The following is a 12,281-nucleotide window of genomic DNA, read 5'->3' on the forward strand; positions in this document are numbered from 1 at the left end:
AATATTTTTGACATCTTTTACTTTTACTTCACTACATTCCTAAAGAAAATAATGTAATTTTTACTTCATACATTTTCCGTGACACTCAAAAGTACTCGCTACATTTTGAATGCTTAGCAGGACAGGACAAGGGTCCAATTCACACACTTATCAAGAGAGCATCCCTGGTCATCCCTTTTGCCTCTGATCTAGCGGACTCACTAAACATAAATGCTTCATTTATAAATTATGTCTAAATGTTGGAGTGCCCCTGGCTATCCGTAAATTAACAAAAACAAGAAAATGGTGCTGTCTGCTTTGCTTAATATAAGGAATTTGAAATTATTTATACTTTTTACTTTTGATACTTAAATATATTTTAGGAATTACATTTACTTTTGATACTTAAGTATATTTAAAACTAAATTATTTTAGGCCTTTACCACAGTAGTATTTTACTGGGGGACTCACTTCTCCTTGAGTCATTTTATGTTAAGGTATTTTTATTTTTACTGAAGTATGACAATTGCATAGTTTTTCCACCACTGGCGACTTGGGGCTGAGCATTATCATGCTGAAACATGAGGTGATGGCGGCGGGTGAATGGCACAACAATGGGCCTCAGGATCTCGTCACGGTATCTCTGTTCATTCAAAATGCAATCAATAAAATGCAATTGAGTTCGTTGTCCGTAGCTTATGACAGCCCATACCATAACCACACCCCCACCATGGGGCACTCTGCTCACAACGTTGACATTAGCAAACTTCTCGCCCACACAACGCCATATACATGGTCTGTGGTTGTGAGGCTGGTTTAGACAGACTGCACATTTTTCTAAAATGACGAAGACAGTTTATGGTAGAGAAATTTAAATTAAGTTCTGGTGGACATTCCTGCAGTCAGCATGCCAATTGCACACTCCCTCAAAACTTAAGACATCTGTGGCATTGTGTTTTGACAAAACGGAACATTTTAGAGTGGCCTTTTATTGCTCCGCAGCACAAGTTGCACTTGTGTAATGATTATGCTGTTTATTCAGCTTCTTTATATGCCACACCTGTCATGTGGATGGATCATCTTGGCAAAAGAGAAATGATCACTAACAGGGATGGAAACACATTCGTGCACAACCTTTTAGAGAAATAATATTTTTGTGTGTAAACATTCTGGGATCTTTTATTTCAGCTCATGAAACATGGCACCAACAGTTTACATGTTGTTATATTTTTGTTCAGTGTATAAGAGGCATGTTGAGTAGCATACTCAATCAACTCAGTTGTTAGATTTTATTTGAAGCAACACAAATTATATGTGAATGTCAATATAAATTACAATGAAATCTGACAAATTTCTCACTTATGGCTAACAATTTACACTACTAACAATCATGGTATATTCTGTAAGACATGGCAACAGTTGCCAGTTATATTATCTAGTTATATTATCCCCAGTTATATTATGCCAGTTATATTATTCCCCCCCTCCCCCAACAGACTTGGGTTGGGCTGCTGGCATGGACAACGGAAAGAGCTGTGTGTTTTTTTCACTCTAAATTACAATCCCTGGAAAAGGCTGAAGAGCAGCTGGAAGATGTTTCTCTCAGAGCATTAAAAGCAGATGGAGTCCAGGCTTGATTGGTTTCCTACCTTGACGTTCTTCCTCTTTAATGTCAAGCCGTCCAACAAACATTTGGCTCCTCTCAACACTTAAATCACAATTTGTTATTTATATGGTGCTTGTAACATATGGATGTGTTCGCTGCCTGCGTGGTAGGCCCAGCCTTCACAGATGAGTTCAGAGGTGACTGAGACGCTGCCTGCGTGGTAGGCCCAGCCTTCACAGATGAGTTCAGCGGTGACTGAGACGCTGCCTGCGTGGTAGGCCCAGCCTTCACAGATGAGTTCAGCGGTGACTGAGACGCTGCCAGCGTGGTAGGCCCAGCCTTCACAGATGGATTTGCAGTGACTGAGAAGCTGCCTGCGTGGTAGGCCCAGCCTTCACAGATGAGTTCAGCGGTGACTGAGACGCTGCCTGCGTGGTAGGCCCAGCCTTCACAGATGAGTTCAGCCGTGACTGAGAAGCTGCCTGCGTGGTAGGCCCAGCCTTCACAGATGAGTTCAGCAGTGACTGAGAAGCTGCCTGCGTGGTAGGCCCAGCCTTCACAGATGAGTTCAGCGGTGACTGAGAAGCTGCCTGCGTGGTAGGCCCAGCCTTCACAGATGAGTTCAGCAGTGACTGAGAAGCTGCCTGCGTGGTAGGCCCAGCCTTCACAGGTGAGTTCAGCGGTGACTGAGACGCTGCCTGCGTGGTAGGCCCAGCCTTCACAGATGAGTTCAGCGGTGACTGAGAAGCTGCCTGCGTGGTAGGCCCAGCCTTCACAGGTGAGTTCAGCGGTGACTGAGACGCTGCCTGCGTGGTAGGCCCAGCCATCACAGATGAGTTCAGCGGTGACTGAGAAGCTGCCTGCGTGGTAGGCCCAGCCTTCACAGGTGAGTTCAGCGGTGACTGAGACGCTGCCTGCGTGGTAGGCCCAGCCTTCACAGATGAGTTCAGCGGTGACTGAGAAGCTGCCTGCGTGGTAGGCCCAGCCTTCACAGATGGATTAGCAGTGACTGAGAAGCTGCCTGCGTGGTAGGCCCAGCCTTCACAGATGAGTTCAAGCGGTGACTGAGACGCTGCCTGACAGGATTCCCAGACTTCCTCCCAGCTCTCTCTGAACAGAGCTGCAGTTGGTTGAGTTGGGGCAGAGAGAAAGAGAAATATACAAGACATTAAATGGAAAGTGTTCTCTCCACACTGGGTTATAGATCCATATGCAGTGTTGGGTTTTTGCATGCCAAAGTGGGTTGTGGCATTATTACAAGTATAACCAAAACTATTGTGAGAAGTGGTTTAGTTTAGCCGGCACATTGTACAGGAGCAGGAGAATATGCTCACTTGCAGAGGCGTCAAGCCCATAGGGGGAACAGAGGCACGTGCCGCCTCAGACTGGTCCAGTAAAGATTTTTCTTTTGCTTTTTTTGTTGTCCACTTATCAAATTGATGAAGTTGGCCTTAGCAGCCCAGATAGGTTCCCAATCTCACAACCTCACAACTAAACTCAACAAAACGTCCCTATTTCTGGACCCTGTCTTTCAAAGATAATTCGTAAAACTCCAAATAACTTCACAGATCTTCAATGTAAAGGGTTTAAACACTGTTTCCCATGCTTGTTCAATGAACCATAAACAATTAATGAACATGCACCTATGGAATGGTCGTTAAGACACTTACAGACGGAAGGAAATTAAGGTCACAGTTATGAAAACTTAGGACACGAAAGAGGCCTTTCTACTGACTCTGAAAAACACCAAAAGAAAGAGGCCCAGGGTCCCTGCTCATCTGTGTGAACGTGCCTTTGGCATGCTGCAAGGAGGCATGAGGACTGCAGATGTGGCCAGGACAATAAATTGCAATGTCCGTACTGTGGGACGCCTAAGACACGCTACAGGGAGACAGGACGGACAGCTGATCGTCATCGCAGTGGCAGACCACGTGTAACAACACCTGCGCAGGATCGGTACATCCGAACGTCACACCTGCGGGACAGGAACAGGATGGCAACAACAACTGCCCGAGTTACACCAGGAATGCACAATCCCTCCATCAGTACTCAGACTGTCCGGAATAGGCTGAGAGAGGCTGGACTGAGGGCTTGTAGGCCTGTTGTAAGGCAGGTCTTCACCAGACATCACTGGCAACAACATCGCCTATGGGCACTAACCCATTGTCGCTGGACCAGACAGGACTGGCAAAAAGTGCTCTTCACTGACGAGTTGCGGTTTTGTCTCACCAGGGGCGATGGTCGGATTCACGTTTATCGTCAAAGGAATGAGTGTTACACCGAGGCCTGTACTCTGGAGCGGGATCGATTTGGAGGTGGAGGTCCGTCATCAAATCAAATCAATGTATTTATATAGCCCTTCTTACATCAGCTGATATATCAAAGTGCTGTACAGAAACCCAACCTAAAACCCCAAACAGCAAGCATTACAGGCATAGAAGCACGGTGGCTAGGAAAAACTCCCTAGAAAGGCCAAAACCTAGGAAGAAACCTAGAAAGGAACCAGGCTATGAGGGGTGGCTAGTCCTCTTCTGGCTGTGCCAGGTGGAGATTATAACAGAACATGGCCAAGATGTTCAAATGTTCATAAATGACCAGCATGGTCAAATAATATTAATCACAGTAGTTGTAGATGGTGCAACAAGTCAGCACCAAGTCATGGTCTGGGGCGGTGTGTCACAGCATCATTGGGACTGAGCTTGTTGTCATTGCAGGCAATCTCAACGCTGTGCATTACAGGGAAGACATGCTCATCCCTCATGTGGTACCCTTCTTGCAGGCTCATTCTGACATGACCCTCCAGCATGACAATGCCACCAGCCATATTGCTCGTTCTGTACGTGTCAGTGTTCTGCCATGGCCAGCGAAGAGCCCGGATCTCAATCCCATTGAGCATGTCTGGGACCTGTTGGATCGGAGGGTGAGGGCAAGGGTCATTCCCCCCCAGTAATGTCCGCGAACTTGCAGGTGCCTTGGTGGAAGAGTGGGGTAACATCTCACAGCAAGAACTGGCAAATCTGGTGCAGTCCATGAGGGGGAGATGCACTGCAGTACTTGGTGGCCACAGCAGATACTGACTGCTACTTTTGATTTTGACTCCCCCTTTGTTCAGGGACACATTATTCAATTTCTGTTAGTCACATGTCTGTGGAACTTGTTCAGTTTATGTCTCAGTTGTTGAATCTTGTTATGTTCATACAAATATTTACACATATACCAAGAAGCCATTTCAGGCTATCAATCAAGTTAGAGTAGCTCGCTTGTCTAACTGTCTTAGCTGGCATGGCTAATGGTAAGGTTGGTAGACTTTGAAAAGCAAGCAATATCTAAATGTACTGAATAAGACTCACATTCCTTTCAATTTTGACCCAGATTTTAACAGAGTTGCAGAGAAGCATATTTAGTTTCTTAAAAAATAAGAAGAAACATCGGTCAGAGATATGCTTAGATAGGCAGAAAAATAAACTTATTTTTTACATAGAATTAAGCATAACGACTATGTTTTTAGATTGCAAGAAAAACGTCTTTCAGGTGTTTGAAAAATGAAAAATGATCCAAAAATGATCCAACTTATGGACTACTATTTAAGTAGTTTTTGTGGTATCTTTACTTTGCTATTTATATTTTACTGACACATTTTACTTTACTACATTCCTAAATAAAATATGTACTTTTTAATCCCTACATTTTTCCTGTCCTTCATTACGCACATCTGTCACCATCATTACGCGTAGCCGCACTCATTAGACTCACCTGGATTCCTTCCCTTTGTTGATTGCCATGTCTATAACTGTCTGCTCCCGTTTGTTCCCTGTGTCAGCATTAATGTCATTATGTGTTCATGTCTAGACGCTGTCCTGCCCTGTTCCATGTCCGTTGCTATGTTCACTCCTTATATCTGCTTCTCGTCTACCAGCGTCGATCCTTACAGAATGCTGACACCACTAAAAGAAGCATCAGGGAGTTTTGGTTGGTGATGTCGGGTCCAGGTGCCGTCACCGAGGGAACAGGGGATGCTTCAGCTAGCTTGTCGGGCTTCCACGCCTTAGCTGGCTTGAGAGATCGTCTTGCCTCAGTGGGCTCGGCAGGTGCCCACCCCACGTCCTGCTTCAGCTGGCCCATCAGGCTCCCACGCCACAGCTGGTTTGTCGGGCTCCCACGCCTCTGCCGGTTCGACTGCTCCCGGTCTCCCAATCGTGCCAAATGGTAATATAAGGAATATAAGGAATTTGATGTATAGAATTTAATTTTACTTTTACTCAAATAACATTATGACATTTGAGTACTTTTTCTACCACTGTACCAGTAAAAGTAAAGATAACTTTGAAAATTACTTAAGTAAAAGTAACAGTCACCGGGTAAAATTCTACTTGAGTAAAAGTCTAAAAGTATCTGGTTTTAAATATACTAAGAACTTTTCCCACCACTGCTTACAGACCCTCCCAACCTACTTTGTGCCCCCTCAGATATTTTGGGTGCATGACACCCTTGGCAACTTGGATGCCGCCTCTCAGCTCACAATAAAACCACTGTGCTCCACGTTGAAAAGAAGGGTACTGTCTTAAACCTAGTTTCAACACCTACATAGCAAAAATGTATACAGAAGTCAATTGTCTACATTTGAACTAAATTAAACTTAAAAAGGTTGAATGCTTTGATATTTTTTTTTAACCAAGACAAGCCTATAACTGGGTAATTCGCTCTATAACACTTACATCAATCATTACTTTATGTGCAATTGTTTTTGTAAACCCATATAATACTGAGCAACCGTTGGAATGTAAGGTAAACAGACAATTGGTAAAAGAGTGTTCAACTTGAACATTGGAAAGGAGGGGAATGGGGCCTAAAAATGGTTGGTTACTACTGTACTGTTAGAGCTAGGAACACAAGAATTTCGCTACACCCACAATAACATCTGCTAAATATGTGTGTGACCAATAAAATGTGATTTTAAAAAGACTACTAAAACAGAGGAAAGATTTTTATGTGTCGATTAAGAACAGTCCGGTTTGGCTATGCAAACATTTAGGCCGTTTTTCTTTCATCGTTAACGGTCACGTTTTGAGAAACGAGACTGTGAGAGGAGATTGACCCACTTTCTGTTGTCCACCTGTGATTTGAATGGGAGCTTTTGTGTGCCATGTGGTTTCCATCAACATTTTGGCTAATAGGACCTCGGTGGTACCTTTACGAGCTTATCTACAGAAATGGTTTGAGAGATTCCCTCAGAAAGACACTGGTCTTTTATTGACGGAAGAGTTTAAATGCCTGCTAACATCCTTTCTTTTAGTTCTAGCCCTCACAATACTCCATTTAGATTTTCTTTGCTATAATCTGAATGATGACTTGTCAGCACCGATGGGCTTGTACCTAGACTACATGTGAATCATGCCTTTTGTATTAAATTAACTGTTTTGATTCCCATGTAGGCTAGTTGCAATTCCCAAGCAAAAACCACCATTATTTCCCCTTAAAATTGACTCATGATTCCAAGAACCTATTCAAACATCTGGAGAGCAGTGTTGTTAGTAGTTTCAAGCAATAACAAAAGAATAAATTCAGATGGTACTTGCTTTAATCCATCATAAACATATTAATGTCAGATATTTTTCCGACTATTTGGTCCAAGGGGATTTTGGCCAGGACTTTCATCACTTCCATGACTGCATATGACTTTCAGAGTGGAGGGCAGCTGAGTTTGCAGTGACTCCCCTGACCAGAAGAAGATTTCTGGAGGCCTGCAATTGGGCTCACCTTGACCCCAACATCAAGTGTATTTCTTAAGACACAATCTGGGCATCCTCAGATTATTCTGCTTGCTCTCTAAGGGAAGTGATGCTTAATCACATCCTTCCTTGCCTTTCAGAAGACATGCTAAAGCAATGCTTTGCCTCTCTGACATAAGTAAAGCTTTCCCGTCCATACTTGGACCTGCTGAATGTCCAACGAACTGAGGTCTTGATTCAATATGACAGCTAGGTTCCCCGGAGTCCACCAGGGCCTTCGCTGTCCATTCCCAGCGTGGCTGCTTTCATCATTTACAAATGAACATTAATGACCAAAGTGGAGTGGAAATCTTTGGCATCAACCAATGGTCAGTCGATTGTTCTCCTTCCCAGTCCATTGACCTTACACTTCAGTCAAATTGACTTAAAATCCTCTGTAAGTCCAATGGAAATGCAGTAATGCTATTGGAAACACCAGGCTTAACTTTATTATTGCGTATATTACATTAGATAGACTTTTTAAACATAAACAAAACATTATTTTCTAGTGACCTGAGGATGAAATATGTCTCTGCTATAACTCAAACTGAATTGTTTGTTAATTTCATTGGCATTTGTTTACACACACAAAGCTCAGGGCAAACAGTTTCAAATTAAGGTTTAAAATCCTTTGCAATACTTTAATAACTTCCTATATAAGGATGTATTTCAACGTCTTTTGTAGACTGTTAGTTGATTGGCCTCGATGAGGGAAGGCAATGAAACTGTCTCTATGATAATCTTTCCATCTGCTCTCATAAATATTTAGACCTGAGAAAGCCAGCGACTGCACTGACAGCACGGAAAACACCAAGAGTCATCTTTCTCAACCATCTAAGCCCCTTCCACTGTCAACAAATGAGAAACTGTCTCTATTGTAATAACCTGTGAGAAAACAAGGCATTGTAGTCCATTGAGAGTGTTTCGTAAAACGCTGGCACCTATCAAAACAAAATGAACCCCTTTTAGAGTTACCCGCTAAAGAGTTTAGAGTTACCCTCTAAAAACAGATTGCTTCAAAGATCCTTGTAGAGAACTAGCTTTGGGTTTTGAGCAATGACTTTAAGGACCTGACATTGAAAGACCACACCAAAATACCAATATTCTTGCCAGCATTGCGTGTCAGAGAGTACACCACACTGAAAGCTGTCTGTGTTTACCTAGTGAATGGTATAATGTATGTGTTTACCGAGTGAATGGTATAATGTATGTGTTTACCGAGTGAATGGTATACTGTATGTGTTTACCTAGTGAATGGTATAATGTATGTGTTTACCTAGTGAATGGTATACTGTATGTGTTTACCTAGTGAATGGTATACTGTATGTGTTTACCGAGTGAATGGTATACTGTATGTGTTTACCTAGTGAATGGTATAATGTATGTGTTTACCTAGTGAATGGTATAATGTATGTGTTCACCTAGTGAATGGTATAATGTCTGTGTTTAGCTAGTGAATGGTATAATAAATGTGTTTACCTAGTGAATGGTATAATGTCTGTGTTTCGCTAGTGAATGGTATAATGTATGTGTTTACCTAGTGAATGGTATAATGTCTGTATTTAGCTAGTGAATGGTATACTGTATGTGTTTAGCTAGTGAGTGGTATAATGTCTGTGTTTCGCTAGTGAATGGTATAATGTATGTGTTTACCTAGTGAATGGTATAATGTATTTGTTTAGCTAGTGAATGGTATACTGTATGTGTTTAGCTAGTGAGTGGTATAATGTATGTGTTAACCTAGTGAATGGTATTCTGTATGTGTTTACCGAGTGAATGGTATAATGTATGTGTTAACCTAGTGAATGGTATTCTGTATGTGTTTACCGAGTGAATGGTATAATGTATGTGTTTACCTAGTGAATGGTATAATGTATGTGTTTACCTAGTGAATGGTATACTGTATGTGTTTACCGAGTGAATGGTATACTGTATGTGTTTACCGAGTGAATGGTATAATGTATGTGTTTACCTAGTGAATGGTATAATGTATGTGTTTACCTAGTGAATGGTATACTGTATGTGTTTACCGAGTGAATGGTATACTGTATGTGTTTACCGAGTGAATGGTATACTGTATGTGTTTACCGAGTGAATGGTATAATGTATGTGTTTACCGAGTGAATGATATAATGTATGTGTTCACCTAGTGAATGGTATAATGTATGTGTTCACCTAGTGAATGGTATAATGTATGTGTTTACCGAGTGAATGATATAATGTATGTGTTTACCTAGTGAATGATATAATGTATGTGTTTACCGAGTGAATGGTATAATGTCTGTGTTTAGCTAGTGAATGGTATAATAAATGTGTTTACCTAGTGAATGATATAATGTCTGTGTTTCGCTAGTGAATGGTATAATGTCTGTGTTTAGCTAGTGAATGGTATTCTGTATGTGTTTAGCTAGTGAATGGTATAATGTATTTGTTTAGCTAGTGAATGGTATAATGTATGTGTTTAGCTAGTGAATGGTATTCTGTATGTGTTTAGCTAGTGAATGGTATAATGTATTTGTTTAGCTAGTGAATGGTATAATGTATGTGTTTAGCTAGTGAATGGTATTCTGTATGTGTTTAGCTAGTGAATGGTATAATGTCTGTGTTTAGCTAGTGAATGGTATAATGTATGTGTTCACCTAGTGAATGGTATAATGTATGTGTTTACCTAGTGAATGGTATAATGTCTGTGTTTAGCTAGTGAATGGTATAATGTATGTGTTTAGCTAGTGAATGGTATAATGTCTGTGTTTAGCTAGTGAATGGTATAATGTATGTGTTTAGCTAGTGAATGGTATAATGTATGTGTTTACCTAGTGAATGGTATAATGTATGTGTTTACCTAGTGAATGGTATAATGTCTGTGTTTACCTAGTGAATGGTATAATGTCTGTGTTTAGCTAGTGAATGGTATAATGTTTGTGTTTAGCTAGTGAATGGTATAATGTATGTGTTCACCTAGTGAATGATATAATGTATGTGTTTACCTAGTGAATGGTATAATGTATGTGTTCACCTAGTGAATGGTATAATGTCTGTGTTTAGCTAGTGAATGGTATAATAAATGTGTTTACCTAGTGAATGGTATTATGTCTGTGTTTCGCTAGTGAATGGTATAATGTATGTGTTTACCTAGTGAATGGTATAATGTCTGTGTTTAGCTAGTGAATGGTATACTGTATGTGTTTAGCTAGTGAGTGGTATAATGTCTGTGTTTCGCTAGTGAATGGTATAATGTATGTGTTTACCTAGTGAATGGTATAATGTATTTGTTTAGCTAGTGAATGGTATACTGTATGTGTTTAGCTAGTGAGTGGTATAATGTATGTGTTAACCTAGTGAATGGTATTCTGTATGTGTTTACCGAGTGAATGGTATAATGTATGTGTTAACCTAGTGAATGGTATTCTGTATGTGTTTACCGAGTGAATGGTATACTGTATGTGTTTACCGAGTGAATGGTATAATGTATGTGTTTACCTAGTGAATGGTATAATGTATGTGTTTACCTAGTGAATGGTATACTGTATGTGTTTACCGAGTGAATGGTATACTGTATGTGTTTACCGAGTGAATGGTATACTGTATGTGTTTACCGAGTGAATGGTATAATGTATGTGTTTACCGAGTGAATGATATAATGTATGTGTTCACCTAGTGAATGGTATAATGTATGTGTTTACCGAGTGAATGGTATAATGTCTGTGTTTAGCTAGTGAATGGTATAATAAATGTGTTTACCTAGTGAATGATATAATGTCTGTGTTTCGCTAGTGAATGGTATAATGTCTGTGTTTAGCTAGTGAATGGTATTCTGTATGTGTTTAGCTAGTGAATGGTATAATGTATTTGTTTAGCTAGTGAATGGTATAATGTATGTGTTTAGCTAGTGAATGGTATTCTGTATGTGTTTAGCTAGTGAATGGTATAATGTATTTGTTTAGCTAGTGAATGGTATAATGTATGTGTTTAGCTAGTGAATGGTATTCTGTATGTGTTTAGCTAGTGAATGGTATAATGTATTTGTTTAGCTAGTGAATGGTATAATGTATGTGTTTAGCTAGTGAATGGTATTCTGTATTTGTTTACCTAGTGAATGGTATAATGTATGTGTTTACCTAGTGAATGGTATAATGTATGTGTTCACCTAGTGAATGGTATAATGTCTGTGTTTAGCTAGTGAATGGTATAATAAATGTGTTTACCTAGTGAATGGTATAATGTCTGTGTTTCGCTAGTGAATGGTATAATGTATGTGTTTACCTAGTGAATGGTATAATGTCTGTGTTTAGCTTGTGAATGGTATACTGTATGTGTTTAGCTAGTGAGTTGTATAATGTCTGTGTTTCGCTAGTGAATGGTATAATGTACGTGTTTACCTAGTGAATGGTATAATGTATTTGTTTAGCTAGTGAATGGTATACTGTATGTGTTTAGCTAGTGAGTGGTATAATGTATGTGTTAACCTAGTGAATGGTATTCTGTATGTGTTTACCGAGTGAATGGTATAATGTATGTGTTAACCTAGTGAATGGTATTCTGTATGTGTTTACCGAGTGAATGGTATAATGTATGTGTTTACCTAGTGAATGGTATAATGTATGTGTTTACCTAGTGAATGGTATACTGTATGTGTTTACCGAGTGAATGGTATACTGTATGTGTTTACCGAGTGAATGGTATAATGTATGTGTTTACCTAGTGAATGGTATAATGTATGTGTTTACCGAGTGAATGGTATACTGTATGTGTTTACCGAGTGAATGGTATACTGTATGTGTTTACCGAGTGAATGGTATACTGTATGTGTTTACCGAGTGAATGGTATAATGTATGTGTTTACCGAGTGAATGATATAATGTATGTGTTCACCTAGTGAATGGTATAATGTATGTGTTTACCGAGTGAATGGTATAATGTCTGTGTTT

This window comes from Oncorhynchus mykiss, chromosome 31, assembly GCF_013265735.2.
Source record: "Oncorhynchus mykiss isolate Arlee chromosome 31, USDA_OmykA_1.1, whole genome shotgun sequence".
In the NCBI taxonomy this organism is placed as follows: Eukaryota; Metazoa; Chordata; class Actinopteri; order Salmoniformes; family Salmonidae; genus Oncorhynchus; species Oncorhynchus mykiss.